This window comes from Octopus sinensis, linkage group LG6 (assembly GCF_006345805.1).
Source record: "Octopus sinensis linkage group LG6, ASM634580v1, whole genome shotgun sequence".
Lineage (NCBI taxonomy): Eukaryota > Metazoa > Mollusca > Cephalopoda > Octopoda > Octopodidae > Octopus > Octopus sinensis.
Window position 1 is genome coordinate 7620748 of NC_043002.1, and position 7500 is coordinate 7628247.

General features: G+C 38.4%; 1 protein-coding gene and 1 non-coding gene across 6 annotated transcripts in view; both read right to left on the reverse strand.

Moving 5' to 3' along the window:
- Window positions 1–7500, reverse strand: part of LOC115213424 (paired box protein Pax-5-like) — a 548017-nt gene that overhangs the window by 436966 nt on the left and 103551 nt on the right. The window lies entirely within an intron of this gene.
- On the reverse strand, window positions 4190–4301 carry LOC115213587. Its single transcript, XR_003881836.1, has one exon. It is a non-coding gene; the product is annotated as a U6 spliceosomal RNA (small nuclear RNA).

The following is a 7500-nucleotide window of genomic DNA, read 5'->3' on the forward strand; positions in this document are numbered from 1 at the left end:
TTTCGAGCTTACTCTCTTCTAGAGAAAGGGACACAGAAAAAAAACAAGGAGAGAAAAAATATGTGTAGTGGCTAACGATCTATCATGGCGACTATTTTTATTAATTATATCAAACCATCCCTGATTTAACCGACCTAGATCATCACGATATTTTTCGGATGTTTTATTCCTTTATTCGAGGAAAATTTGGCTGCTATCACCAAACCTTCTAATAAGACTCTAAGCGGGACTGAGAAGAGCCTTTCTACTCCAGATCAACCTTTATTAAGAGTCTAGATCACTATCTATGAGTTTTACACGTTAGCACGCCGGGCGAAATGCTTAGCGGTATTTCGTCTGCCGCTACGTTCTGAGTTCAAATTCCGCCGAGGTCGTCTTTGCCTTTCATCCTTTCGAGGTCGATTAAATAAGTACCAGTTTCGCACTGGTGTCGATGTAATCGACTTAATCCCTTTGTCTGTCCTTGTTTGTCCCCTCTATGTTTAGCCCCTTGTGGGCAATAAAGAAATATATCTACGAGTTTTACACGTCCTTGTCCTCGACCCTCCAGCCCATTTATCAATTTGGTTATCTTTGTTGGTGAGAGGTTTTACGAAGTCGGAATGCATATCTTTAACCTCTTTTGGTTGCTTTTTACTACATGCAGAGGAAACGTTGTATCTATTCTTTGATATGGAGGCCCCCACACTGCACAAATATATAGTGGATCTTAAATTAAGGCAGAACATTATATGTGTAACCATAAAATGATTCAAAGCTTCAAATTTCGATTACCTAATTGCCCTAATGTCGAATGAGTTACTAAATTTTATGTTAAGTGTTAAATGTAGTGATGTTTGATCATGGGTATGAGTTCGATACCTGGGTCAGATAAACGATATATATTCTGGTTCGCGAAGACTAAGCAAACGATGTCACAAGTAGAAGAATAGCCAATGTGTGCGCGGTTGGGGTTGATATGATGTAATATATTACATGTGGGACATCTTCATGTATTGAAGCTAAAAATACTACAAATATAAGCATTGTGGTCGATTCATTCAGCTAAAAATTCTTCAAGGCATTGCCCCAGCATGACCGCAGTCTAAGGGCTGAAACAAGGAATGGATAAAAGACGGAAATATATAAATTTATAAATAGAGGCAATGTAGCCACGTTGATTATGAATACCAACGACAGATCAAAGAAAAAAATACATCAGTTAAGCGTTCTGACTAACCGTTGATACTGTTGCACTTATATTTATTGCAGTGAGTTCTAAATCTCCATATACTCAAGATTATCACCATATTAGAAATAAGACAATCTCTCTCCCTCTGAGTGTGTGTATGTGTGTGTGTGTGTGTGTGTACGTATAAAATATTGTGTGCACATGTTTATATGTTTGATTTCTGCGTGAATATCGATCCATACATGAGAACGTGGACTAAAAGTTTGTGAATTTGTAAAGTAGATGAGCATATATATATATATATATATATATATATATATATATGTATGTATGTATATATACTTTATTAACAAGCAGCAAAAATATCACAAACACTGTTACTCAGAGTTTCATGTTCCTGTTTGTAAACAAAACTGCCCGACGAACGGTAACGTGAGACTCTGAGTAATTGTTTTCTGTGATATTTTTGTTGCTTTTTAATAAAGCATATTGCTCTATCTCTGGTATTCGAGTACTATTTTCCCACCTTGTTTCGCATTTATGTGCTTACTCTGGCATATATATATAGGGAGAGTTTACGAAAAAAACAAAAGACGAAGACAGGTGGTGTACAAAACAAACAGATGTTTTAGTATATCGCTCAGGAATAGAAAAAGTCTTTTACGTTTCGAGCCTACGCTCTTCTACGGAAAGGGACACAGAAAAAAACAAGGAAACAAGGAGAGAAAAATGTGTGTAGTGGCTAACGCTCTATTATATAAATATATATAGATCTATATATATATATATATATATATATATATATATATATATATATATATAATCATATATAATATAATTATATTATCTAGATATATATATATATATATATATATTATATATATATATATTATATATATATATATAATTATATTAAGGGTTTTTTGCAACAAGTATGTGTTTAAAGCAACTTGTTGCAAAAAACCCTTTATTATAATTATATAATTTTTACCGAATATGGTCCTTTCCATACCGAAATAACTAGGTGAAATTTATTGATTTTATTAAATTAATTATATTTCACCTTTATCTGTATGTATATATATATATATATATATATATATATAATATATATATATATATATATATATATACATATATGTAATTATATGTAATTTTCTAGATGGTGTAATTTAATTGTTCATTTTGAATCGATAAAAGGTGTTTTTTTTCTAATTTTATATATTTATATATATGTATATATATATTGAGAGAGAGAGAGAGAGAGAGAGAGAGGGAGAGAGAGATACACACATACATGCACACAATCACAAACGCACACACATACATACACTAACTGAACGTCTAAATGACTGTCACACTGCCTAATTAGCCATGTCACCTATCTGTCTTTACGAACGGATCTACCTATTTATGTATCTATCTTTATAGGTAGTTGTTAAGCTATCATCCGTCTACACGTCAATTTATCATCGCATTCCCAGTAACTATCATGTGAACACTCCATTGCCACCGCCTACACACACATTCACACGTATAGCCATATTTACACACACGTACACACACACATCACATTCGCTTACTGACACGCATCTCATTCGGTTAGTTTTTTTTTTTTGTTTTTTTGCAGACATACCATTCTACCTGTCTAAAGAAGGGTATATACATTTGATGTTATATCAGGTATTACACATTCATGTTAATTAAAATTTAACTTTTTCTTCTTCTTTTTTTTTTTTTTTTTGCAATTTCAAAGTTCGTATACAAAATATATATTTTCGCTTTAACTACATTGCCGCCAATGGTATGACCACTATAAGGCGGCGAGCTGGCAGAATCGTTAGCACGCCGGCCGAAATGCTTAGCAATATTTCGTCTGTCTTTAAGTTCTGAGTTCAAATTCGACTTTGCCTTTCATCCTTTCGGGGTCGATTAAATAAGTACCAGTTACGCACTGGGGTCGATATAATCGACTTAATCCGTTTGTCTGTCCTTGTTTGTCCTCTCTGTGTTTAGCTCCTTGTGGGTAGTAAAGAAATAGATATTTCGTCTGCCGCTACGTTCCGAGTTCAAATTCCGCCAAGGTCGACTTTGCCTTTCATCCTTTAGAGGTCGATAAATTAAGTACCAGTTACGCACTGGGGTCTATATAATCGACTTAATCCGTTTGTCTGTCCTTGTTCGTCCTCTCTGTGTTTTGCCCCTTGTGGGTAATAAAGAAATAGGTATGGACATTATCCTGATAATTTATTATATCGACCCTGAAGGATGAAATGCAAACTTCAACTCGGCTGGATTTGAAGTCAAAATGTAAAGAGCCAGAAAAGCAACCGAGTATTCTTTCGACGTTCCATGCTTTATCATTTATCTTTTATCTTTTACTGTTTTAGTCATTAGACCGCGGCCATGCTGGGGCAGCGCCCTGAAGAATTTTAACCGTACGTATCGAACCCAGTACTTTTGTTTTTAAGCTTTGTACATATCCTTCGGTCTCTTTTGCCGAACCGTTAAGCTACGGGGACGTAAACACATCACATATCTATTTCTTTACTACCCACAAGGGGCTAAACACAGAGAGAACAAACAAGGACAGACAAAGGGATTAAGTCGATTATATCGACCCCAGTGCGTAACTGATACTTATTTAATCGACCCCGAAAGGATGAAAGACAAAGTCGACCTCGGCGGAATTTGAACTCAGAACGTAACAGCAGACGAAATACGGCTACGCATTTCGCCCGGCGTGCTATCGGTTCTGCCAGCTCGCTGCCTTAAACACGCGTCACATATCGTCAAGCGGTGGGGGAGGGGACAAGCACACACATACACACATACATCTATGCATAAATACGACGGGTTCCTTTCAGTTTCCGCCTACCAAATCTACTCACAAGGCTTTGGTCGGCCCGAGGATATAGTAGAAGACACTTACCCAAGTTGCCATACAGTGGGACTGAGCCCGGAGCCATCTGGATGGGAAGCAAGATTTCTTATCACACAGCCACGCCTGCGTTTATGAAAAATATTGGAATGCTTAATCAACTTGCGTGTCATCCTTGTGCAGGGGCCATGCTAACTTTTCTGTATCGTTCCTATTTTAGTTGAGGTATTGCCGAAAATATGAAAATACATTCTTAATTTTCAGAAAGTAAAGTCATAACAAATGGTCAACAGCATTTCTTCTGGCTTTACTTTCTGAGTTCAAATTCCACCGAGGTCGTTTTTTTTTTTCAATTCAATTCAATTAAATTTTTCTTGGCTCAAAAATCAAAAGCAAGGCCATGTAGGAGGACAGGGTTTATGTACAGGGAGGGTTGTCATACAAAGTGTTCAGGCCATTTCTGGTCAAGAGAGACTTTGAACCGAGCGGTCGTCGGCATCTTCACTATCTCGTCCGGCAGCTTATTCCACGGATCCGCAACCCGGACGGAGAAAGCCCCTCTCCTTCGATTGAGATGAAATCGTCGTAGATAGAGCTTTTCGGAGTGATCCCGCAGTTTTTACTTTTCATCCTTTCGAGGTCGATAAAATAAGTATCAGTTAAACACTGGAGTCATTGCAATCGACTTACCCACTCCCCAGAATCTGTTGGTTTGTGCCAAAATTTGAAACCAATATTTATTAAATTATTTAGAATTCATTACATTTTATTTATTATTTGCATAGTTGCAATAAATATATTACCAGTACTGTTTAATTCTTAATTAATTATAGATGTGTCATATAAGTTAAATCTACATAAGCATGTCATTGTTAGCGTGACCAAGACACTTAAAAGTCAGTATGATAACGATGGTGGTCAATATTTTATATATTCTCTCACCTCTCACTTCCTCTCTTCACGCACATGCTCACATGCATGGGCGCGTATGTGTGTGGGGGTTGTGTGTGTGTGTGTGTACACAGAAAGAGATAGTGAGACGATAGACAGATAGACAGACAGAGACATACATGTTCGAATATATACACAAACACACAGATACACACATATAGGAATCTAGAGAGAGAGAGAGAGAGAGAGAAAGTGAGAGAGGGAGAGAGAAAGTGTGAGAGAGAGAGAAAGTGAGAGAGAGAGAAAGTAAGAGAGAGAGAAAGTGAGAGAGAGAGTGTGTGTGAGAGAGAGAGAGAGAGTGTGTGTGTGAGAGAGAAAGTGAGAGAGAGAGAGAAAGTGTGAGAGAGAGAGAGAAAGTTTGAGAGAGAGAGAAAGTGAGAGAGAGAGAAGGTGTGAGAGAGAGAAAGTGTGAGAGAGAGAGTGAGAGAGAAAGTGTGAGAGGGAGAAAGTGAGAGAGAGAGAGACTCTCATTTGTCCATGTACGAGGGGCGTTCAATAAGTAATGCCCCTGACCCACTTCCCATGGCAGTAGAGCAACGAAACGTGGCACAGTTATTAGTCTTTTTCTACATAGGAACCACCCAGAGTTACGCATTTCTCCCATCGTTTGATGCAGCTCTGGAGACCGTTTTTGTAGACGTCCCCAGCTTGGTCCTCCAACCACGATGTGACTTCAGAAATCAAGGCTGCATAATCTGGGAAACGCTTTCCTTTGAAAAACAACTTCATGGCTGGGAAGAGGTGAAAATCAGAGGGTGCAAGGTCAGGAGAGTAGGGGAATGGGGGAGGAGTTCATAGCTGCACGCCTGTGCTTCTGATCTAGCGACACGCGAATTGTGGACCGGATCGTTGTCTTGCAGGAGGAGGATGCCTTTGCTGATCTTGCCCCGCCTCTTGAATTTGATAGCTTCTCTTAATTTCCTCAAAGTGAAGCATAATAGGCTCCTGTAATTGTGGTACCCTTTGCCAGGAAATCTGTCATCACTACTCCGTCCTGGTCCCAGAAGACTGTGAACATGACCTTGCCAGCGGAGGGCTGCACCCTTGCCTTCTTTCGAGGAGGTGAGTCACGGTGCTTCCACTGCATTGACTGGGCTTTGGTCTCTGGATCATAGTGATGGACCCAGGTTTCATCCTGTGTAATCAGTCTTTTGAAAAAGTTTGACTCATCTTCTTGGCACATCTCAAAATTCATCCTCAAGCACTCGACGCGTTCTTGCTTCTGGAAAGGTGTGAGCAACCTGGGAATCTATCTGGCAGACACCTTTTGCATATGCAAATGGTCATGAATGATAGTTTCCACAGACCCGGTACTAATCTTGACCTCATGGGCTATTTGGCGAATAGTTATGCGTCGATCTTCCAAAATGGCAGCCTCAACTTGAAGGACAGATGCCTCATCAATGTCAGAAAGGGGGCGACCAGATCTAGGAGCTATTTCCACAGAGTTCCGACCATGTTTGAATTCACGATGCCAGCGTTTTACAAGGTCATATGATGGGGCATCATCACCATAAGTTACTTTCATTTCATCAAAAGTCTCCCGTGGTGTGCGTCCTTTCAAATACAAAAACCGGATCACTGCTCGACACTCAACAGGCTTCATTTCACACTTGAATCAGTTCAAACACCTGTAAATCAAAAACCCCAATTACTTCAGAGCTGTAATTTGCCACTCAATCTATAGAGATATAAGTAATTGCACATGTAAAATTCCAGCTAGATCAAACAACTACAAGTGGGTCAGGGGCATTACTTATTGAACGTCCCTCGTATAATATGAAGAGGATTTTAAGTCTAGTGGGGCGAAGATTGTAATCTTTTCAAAACATCAAACAATGAGAAGTTCTCCATATTTCAAGATCTGCATTGAAATGAACGAGCTGGCGGTGGCAGCACTAGAAATAGGATCAGGTGAAGATGAAGAAATAATGGAAGGAGGTGAAGGTAGAGGTGGTGAATTATGGGTTGTAATTGTATCAGAGCTGCAGTAACAGTAGAAAAGGATGAGAGAGAAATAGAGAGAGAGGCGGGGGGGGGTGAAGAAGTGAGCGAGTGTAATTTGATATGCAGGAGTTGTGATGCTTCCAGGTTTACCATGTTACCAAGAGTAAGAATGTCTCTTATGCGGCATAAAGAAGAGAACGTATTTAATGCAGAACATTCAAAATTGCAATTGAAAATAACAACGTGCCGAAGAATGACAAATATTATGCAAATATTAATTACGACATTAGCTTGTTGCATGTGACTTTACAAACGCTTCGGATATTTTACCTCAGTGTCACTTTGATGGCATGCACTGCTCTTTCACGCAATAATAATAATAATAATAATAATAATAATAATAATAATAATAATAAAATAATAATGATAATAATAATAATAATAATAATAATGATAATAATAATAATGTGGAACCTCAAGACTAAAACAGCACCTATTGTCATAGGTACCCTAGGATTGTTAGCAAAAGAGGCTGATTGCTACCTAGCTC